The sequence below is a fragment of the Equus asinus genome, chromosome 6 (assembly GCF_041296235.1).
Source record: "Equus asinus isolate D_3611 breed Donkey chromosome 6, EquAss-T2T_v2, whole genome shotgun sequence".
Taxonomy (NCBI): Eukaryota; Metazoa; Chordata; class Mammalia; order Perissodactyla; family Equidae; genus Equus; species Equus asinus.
Genome location: NC_091795.1, coordinates 82,993,942 through 83,001,723, shown reverse-complemented (window position 1 = coordinate 83,001,723; position 7,782 = coordinate 82,993,942). Strand labels below are relative to the sequence as shown.

Genomic DNA, 7,782 nt, shown 5'->3' with positions numbered 1-7,782 from the left:
ATGGATTGAAAAATTTAATGTTGGGAGCCAGCCCGTGACCGAGTGGTTAAGTCCGCATGCTCCACTTGGGCAGCCCAGGGTTTGGATCCTGGGCACGGACATGGCACCGCTCATGAGGCCATGTTGAGGCGGCCTCCCACATGCCACAACTAGAAGGACTCACAACTAAAATATACAACTAGGTACTGGGGGGATTTGGGGAGAAAGCGAAAAAAAGATGGGCAGCAGTCGTTAGCTCAGGTGCCAATCTTTCAAAAAAAAAATTAACATTCTTGTCAATACGCCTCAAATTGATATACAGACTTCACCGCAATCCCCGTCAAAATCCCAATGGCCGTTTTTTTTACAGAAATGGAAGAGCTGATACTAACTGCAAGGGACCTGGAATAACCAATACAATCTTGAAAAAGAAGAACAAAGTTGGAGGACTCCCACTTGCTGATTTCAAAACCTACCACAAAACTACAGTAATCAAACATTATGGTGCTGGCATAAGGATGGGTCTATAGATGAATAGAATTTTGAGTTCAGAAATAAACCAATACATTTATGGTCAATTGATTTTTGACAAGGGAAGAATCTTCTCTTTATCAAATGATGCTGGGACAAAAGAAAAAAAAGAGTCTAAGGGCCGAAGAAAAGTCTCTGCCCAAAGGAATCAAAGTAACCCCTTACCACCGACGTCAACAGACAAGATTTCTGGAGCACTGGTTTGAAAGCTGAATTTACCACAGGATCCTAGAATTGCTCAACAGAAGAGGAGTTCAAAAGACTCACAAGGTATCTTTACCTGGGTGGGGATGGGAGGGGTCTGTAGGTGAGGCCCAATCTCAGTTTGAATCCCAGCAGTAAAAACTGTCAATTAAAAAGCAAATCCCGATTTAGGCGAATGGAGACTTTATTTGAAAGGATTATTGCAACGGGTGTGGAGGTGGATTATTTGAAAGGATTATTGCAATAAGGGAGGAAGACAATTACAATAGAGAGAATGCTGAACTGTCAAAAACCCTGGATTTAGGTAAAGACAGACTTTTTTGGAAGGGATTATTCCAAGAAGAGGGAAAGAGACTATTGCAATGGGGTCTGGGGGGTGAGGGGGCGACTATTGCTATAGTGGAACTCTATGACCACGAGATCTCCAACTGTCTCCAAGGTCAGGCAGAAAAGGGCTTTTCTTTTATAGGGAGGAGTGAACAAAGGCTAGAAAGAAGTGGGTGTGGGGAAGTGGGATGGACGGGTGGAGGTGGCAGCGATCCCGCTGCAGATCGAGAACATTTTACACTGAGGTCAGCCTATTTTCTGGGGTGGTGGAGGAGTTGAATGCTCGCTCCGACTGAGGGTGGGTCAAAGTTTGGGGCCCTGGGGGAAGGAGAGAAGCTTAACTAAAGTTTGGTCAAGTCACGGTTGCCGGTATTTTGTCCAGATTGGTCAGTGAGTACATCAGTTCAGCTAATCATTTCCGAAGCAAACAGCATGGGAATTGGAGGGTCTGTGTCTGACCCTGTCGGCGGTGAACAAAGGGGCATGCGTGAGTCACGTCTAAGTCACAGGGGGAGGGGTGGCTCCTGGCTGTAAGTCCTTTCAGGAACACAAACGTGTGGGGGCATTTCTTTAACTGTCGCTTTGCAGAGTCACAGGCTCAGGCAAGGGGCAACCTTGTCGGAATGCAGGGAAAGCTCTCCACAGACTCCATCAGAGCTGAAGGGGTGAGTGGACGCGGGGCTCCCAGGCGAGCCCACTGGAGCGCCCGCTTTTTCCGCGCGGCGTGCAGAGGCGACAAGCCTCGACGCGGGCTCGGGGCGGCAGACGGCCGCCATTTGCGCTGGGACGCCGAGGCCCGAGGCGGCCGGCCCCGCCCCCGCGCGCTCCCGGGGCTGCGCAGAGGCGGCGTGGGCGCGCGCTCGCCGCCCAGCCGCGGTGACCCACAGAGGCGAGCGGGGTTCCAGTGGCGCGGCCGCCGAGCTTGAGAGGGTCTGGGGTCGGCGGTGCTCTCGGGCGGAGGGGCTTCAGGTCAGCGGCGGCGCCGGCGCCCGCGGCCCCTGAGCGAATTGAGGACGAGGCCGCGAGGCGACAGCGCGGCGCGGCCCCCTCCCGCGGCCGCGCCCGGAGGTGAGTTTGCTGGGGCCGCGCCGCGTTCGGCGGGGTGAGGGGCCGGGGCGCCGCCGGGCCTGGGCGGGGGCCTGCCGAGCCGCCGCGCTCGTCTTTGTCCCGGTGAGCCTGGGGTCCGGAGGCTGTCGGACCCCGCGTCTGCGACCTGAAAGGGCGCGGCCGGGCCGAGACCCCTGCCCGCGTGAGCGCTCGGCCCGCCGCCTGCGCTCGCTTCCTGCGTGGGGGCCGCCGTGGAAGCCCAGAGGTGGATTTACTCGTTCGGAGGCGCTCGGAAACTTCGAGTTAACGTGCTCTCCAGACGTCCCCATTTCCATAGGCGACACTGCAGAAGCGCAGCACAGAAATACAGAGCGTGTCTGGTTTGGGTGGACATTTCCTAGTTAATTTCGTCACCGGTCTCCCACTGCTCACTTTGGTTCTGTAGGTTTGATGTTCTCTGTTTTCATATTTAATTTCTTTTTTCTCCGTGTCTGTGTTTTTACTCGCCGTTTGTTACTTGTCAGCAATAATACACATTAGTGTGGCGTCCAGCGTTGATTCCTTCGTACGTAATTTGAGATCACTGAAAATAAAGATAGGAAGCTGACAGTCTGTACTGATGTCATCGTGGAACTGTGAAGTGTGACAGACTGTATAAACTACGTGAAAATGAGCTTCCTTATTCATAGTCATGGCTCAGGTGTGTTTTTAGAGTGCATACAAGTTTTAAAATTATGCTTTAGTTTTAACGGGAAAAACTCTTTAAAAGTTGATGTGTCTTCTAAATATGCTGAAAGTCGCATTGATTTGAAAGGCAATTAAATTCCAGAATATTGAGCACTTATGTTTAACACTAAAGTTAGTGCTAGGCTCTGGTGCAAACCAAAAATAAGAATTGTGCGCAGGATGGAGGGAGTAATTAAGCACACAAATAACAATGATACCAAGCAGAATACAGTATTAACAGAAACTACCACCTATTGAGCACTGACTCTTAACCCTGCACTATAGTAAATACGTGCATCCTTTAATTACTTAATATTTAATATTAATAATTTATCATTCAAATTTCTTAGTACCTACTGTATGCTAATGATATGATGGTGACCATTATGGATTTTGCCTTTAAGGATTTTGCATCATCGTTGGGGGAAACGTATTAAACAATCACACAAGTAATTGCCAATAAACCTAGATGGAAGCTAAAAAGGGAGAAAGGAGATTGTTATGACGGGAGGATTTATCTCAGCTGGGGGAATCAGTTAAGGTTTTCCTAGGAAAGTAGATTCCACAGAGGTTAGGGAAGATTTTGGGAACTGAAAGGTCAAAGCAGTTGGATTGAGTATAGAAAGCTAAAGGGGTCTTGGTTAGGGCCAGAGAGATGATGCGGGGCCTTTTAAACAAGGTTAAGGATTTGGAACCAGCTTTTTTTTTTTTTCTTTTTTTAAACTTTTGTAGAGAAATTTTCAAATCCCTTAAATTTGTGTGAGAACAGTACAGTGCACTCCTCTACAATATCCAAAGGATTTAGACCTTGTTTGAAGAGCAATGGGAGGTCATTGAAGGGTTTTAAGCAGGGAAGTCCCATAATCAAATTTGTATCTTGATCAAAAGGATCACCCTATTATGCTAAGTGAAATAAGTCAGAGGGAGAAAGTCAAATACCATATGATCTCACTCATGAGTAGAAGATAAAAACGACAACAAACAAACACATAGCAACAGAGGTTGGAGTGGTGGTTACCAGCGGGGAGGGGAGGACAGAAGGGGTGATTAGGCACACTGTGCTGATGGACTGTGATTAGTCTTTGGGTGGTGAACATAATGTAATCTACACAGAATTCAAAATGTATCACGATGTACACCTGAAAGTTATACAATGTTATAATTCAATGTTACTGCAATAAAAAATAAAAAAAGATCACTCTGACTCCTGTGTAGAAACTGGACAGGATGTGAGGAAACCGCCTAGAGATCCTAGTTGGCACTAGAGTTGTGGCAGGCTCTAAAGATGCATAGCTAATCTCTTCTTACTGTGTTAGTAATTCTGTATTCACATCTTTTGGAGCAATCCTGTAAGAGTTTCTAAAGGAGATGGTATTTGAGATGGGTTTTGCAAGGTAGATAACATTTCAGTATGGAGCCCTGGAATGAGAATGTGGCAAATCTTCAAGGATGGCTGACCTTCACAGTCTCCTGCTGTTTCACCTTTCCCCTAGGATTGTCTCATTTACTTTTGTCTCTCTCACTTTGGTCCTTTTTCACATAGAACTCCTCCATTAACAGTTTGTGTGTGTGTGTGTGTGAGGAAGATTGGCCCAGAGCTAACATCTTCGCCAATCTTTCTCTTTTATTTTATGTGGGATGCTGCCACAGCATGGCTTGAAAAGCAGTGCTAGGTCCGCACCTGGGATTTGAACCTGTGAACTCTGTGCCACAGGAGCAGAGTGTGCAAACTTAACCACTATGCCACCGGGCCAGCCCCAACAATTTTTTTAGAAGACAAAAATGTATTTTCTTTTCTTTTTTTTTTCTCCTCCTCCCCAAAGCCCCCCAGTACATAGTTGTACATTCTAGTTGTAGGTCCTTCTGGCTGTGCTATGTGGGATGCTGCCTCAGCATGGCCTGATGAGCTGTGCCATGTCCGTGCCCAGGATCCAAGCCGGCAAAACCCTGGGCTGCCAAAGCGGAGTGCATGAACTTAACCGCTTGGCCATGGCCATGGGGCTGACCCCTGTATTTTCTTTAAACTGTGATTACAGCTAAGATAAGCTGAAACTTTCTATCTTTTAAAGTGTTCGACTCTGATCCTATCATAGTTTGCTCTTGGAGGCCTAATCCCATTCCACAGAAGTACTAAGTGAAAGAAACTTCTAGTGGAAATGTGAGTCATTGGTTTCTTTCCCTTCTGTTTAATGCCAGGAATGACTTTATCCTTAAAGAGAAACTTAAGCTTCAACATAAAGATAGTATGCCCAGTGATAGAATGTCTTGATATAAATCCATAATCTTAAAAAAAAGTAGCCTGTAGTATGTTTATTAAAATAAGTATAATCGGTAATATGCAAATTTTTTCTATTCAAATTCTAATATATACATTAAAAAGACTACATTTCTTGCATTTCTATTTTGACTGGATTTTCCTTGTAGTGGATATGTTCCCAAAAGCTCAGTCTACTCCGTCTCCTGACTGATTTTATCGCTGCACTTGGGAGTAGGTGGGGTAATAATTGGGAAGGTGTTTGGTAAACTGTGATATTCAATAGAAATGTAAGATGGTAGTTGTACTAATTGGAAGTAAACTGAAGAAAAATGAAGAAAATTCTGTTCATCTGTCCATTCTGATGCCCAGCTTCGTGCTGGTAATTTAGCTATTTGTCACATGGCTTAACAGAAAAGTATGTGACTTAACAGTCATTCGTGTCACATGACTAATGGTTTTAGAAGCTCACAAAATTGATACAGATTTTACATGGTTCATTTACATATTACTAATTTATGATAGGAAATACCTAAAATAATGGTGACTCTGTGTCCATGTTAGAAGCAATTTTTACTTCATAAGTCTGTGCTATGTTTGCAATTAGTAATTCAGTATATTTTTTCCTTGTTCGTCTATAAACTCCTGATAATAGAGACTGTCCAACTGACTCCTCTATCATTAGTTCTAAATCATTGCCTTGCACACCGTGGTGGGAGGTGCAGTAAGTTTTAAGTTTTAAAAGTTTTTTTTTTTTTAATTTTTTTTCTTTTTTGAGGAAGATTAGCTCTGAGCTAACTGCTGCCAATCCTCCTCTTTTTTCTGAGGAAGACTGGCCCCGAGCCAACATCCTTGCCCATCTTCCTCCACCTTACGTGTGGGATGCCTACCACAGCATGGCTCGCCAAGCGGTGCCATGCCGGCACCTGGGATCCAAACCAGCGAACCCTGGGCCGCCAAATCGGAACATGCACACCTAACCGCTGTGCCCCTGGGCCGGCCCCTAAGCTTTAAAAGTTTAATTAGTGAAATCAGAAGTAAAATTTCATAGCCATGTGAAAATTAAAACTTTAAGACTACATCTGAAGATGTTTCTTAGCAGTCCTTCTAACAGAGGTTCTGGTGGAGGGATGGTAAAAGAGAAAGGAGCATAACATTATTGTATTCTCAGTGCCTCCTTTAGTCTTCAGAACACCTTGTGAGGAGGATCCTTATCTCCATGTTACAGTTTAGATAACTGGGACTTAGAGAAGTTAAATAACATGTATGTCACCTAGCTCGAAAATGGTATAGCCAGTATTCCAGCATAAATCTCTTTGAATCCAAGATCTGTTCTCCATTCTCTTTTGCTGTCATAAAACAAGTAAAAACAGTTTATCAGTAACTTATAACAATGAAATGATGAATAATATTAGTAATTTACTATAGACCATAACCTATTAAATGGAAACATAGTGAGATACTTTAAGGATGGCTACTCTTTGCTTTGCACTTGCTTGACACTGTGAAAGAAACAGGAAATGTGTAAGTCATGGTACCTGTCCTCAGGGATCTTGGATCCAGTAGAGAGAGCTAAAAGACACAAAAGAAACAATAATAAACAATATCAGACATATGATTTAAATGCCAAAAATCTAAATGCTTTAGGGGAAGAATACTAATAAGGATTTACTATTTCATCTTTATGGTGGAAGTGGATCTTGAACTGGGACTTGAAGGATTATTAGGATTTGAATGCCTAGAAGGATGGTTGCATTGTGAACAAAGAAGTGGAATGAACATGATATGTTTAGGAGACAATAAGGATCATATCCAAACTAAAGGATTATTTTAGAGCAGTAGAAACTGTCAAGTGAAAAGCATACAACACTCCCAGAATGTAGTGTGCACAGAGCTGGGATCCTTGTCTATTTTGTTGACCAGGTATGATTCCCAAGCACCTGGAATCATACCTGGTCTATAGTATAGATGCTGAACAAATATAAATTTTTAATATTTTTAACAACTTTAGGTATAATTAATATGCAATAAGATGCACATATTTAAGACCTACCACTTAATGAGTATTTTTTATTTTTATTTTTTTTTTAATTTTTTTCTCCCCAAAGCCCCCCAGTACATAGTCGTATATCCTAATTGGAGGTCCTCCTAGTTCTTCTGTGTGGACATCGCCTCAGCATGGCTTGATGAGTGGTGCTGGGTCTGCACCCAGGATCCGAACTGGGGAACCCTGGGCTGCTAAAGCGGAGCATACAAACTTAACCAGTTGGCCATGGGGCCAGCCCCAATAAATATTTTTAAAGGAAATAGTATTTGGTTATATCTATAATGCTTTATTTCTTAAATAAATAAAAAAGAAGCAAGTAAGTCAAAATGTAAACTTTTCTGAAATCTGAATGGTTGGGATGGGTGTTTATATTTTTCTCTGTTCTTTTGTATATGTTTGAGAAGGAAATGATTTTTAAAGGGAAGCGATTAAATAGTTTTAGAAATACAAGATTTGAAGGACGAAGTCTTAGGAGAAAACACTAGTGAATATGAGATTCTGGTTCTGAATATATTTTTAATTTGTTATCTGGTTCTTAAATTTTTTAATCAAAATAATGTGTACACGTAGTTTAAAAGGCAGATAGTGTTAGAAGACATAAGACTAAAAATGCTCCTACTCCCTCCCAGGTACAACTTCTTTGAACTCCAACTGTTTCTTCTGTTAT

General features: G+C 43.3%; 1 protein-coding gene across 3 annotated transcripts in view; it reads left to right on the top strand.

Moving 5' to 3' along the window:
• The first annotated feature begins 397 nt into the window (after positions 1-397).
• The window catches only part of UBXN2A (UBX domain protein 2A), a 41,836-nt gene continuing 34,451 nt past the window's right edge, over positions 398-7,782 (top strand). Inside the window, exon 1 of one of the 3 annotated variants that reach the window (XM_044772011.2) lies at positions 398-780. The gene's annotated coding sequence lies outside the window, so the exon portion shown is untranslated. Of the gene's footprint in view, positions 781-1,555; positions 1,707-1,804; positions 2,110-7,782 lie in introns of those variants that run through there. The other 2 variants (XM_014866427.3, XM_044772009.2) reach the window with 2 other exon arrangements.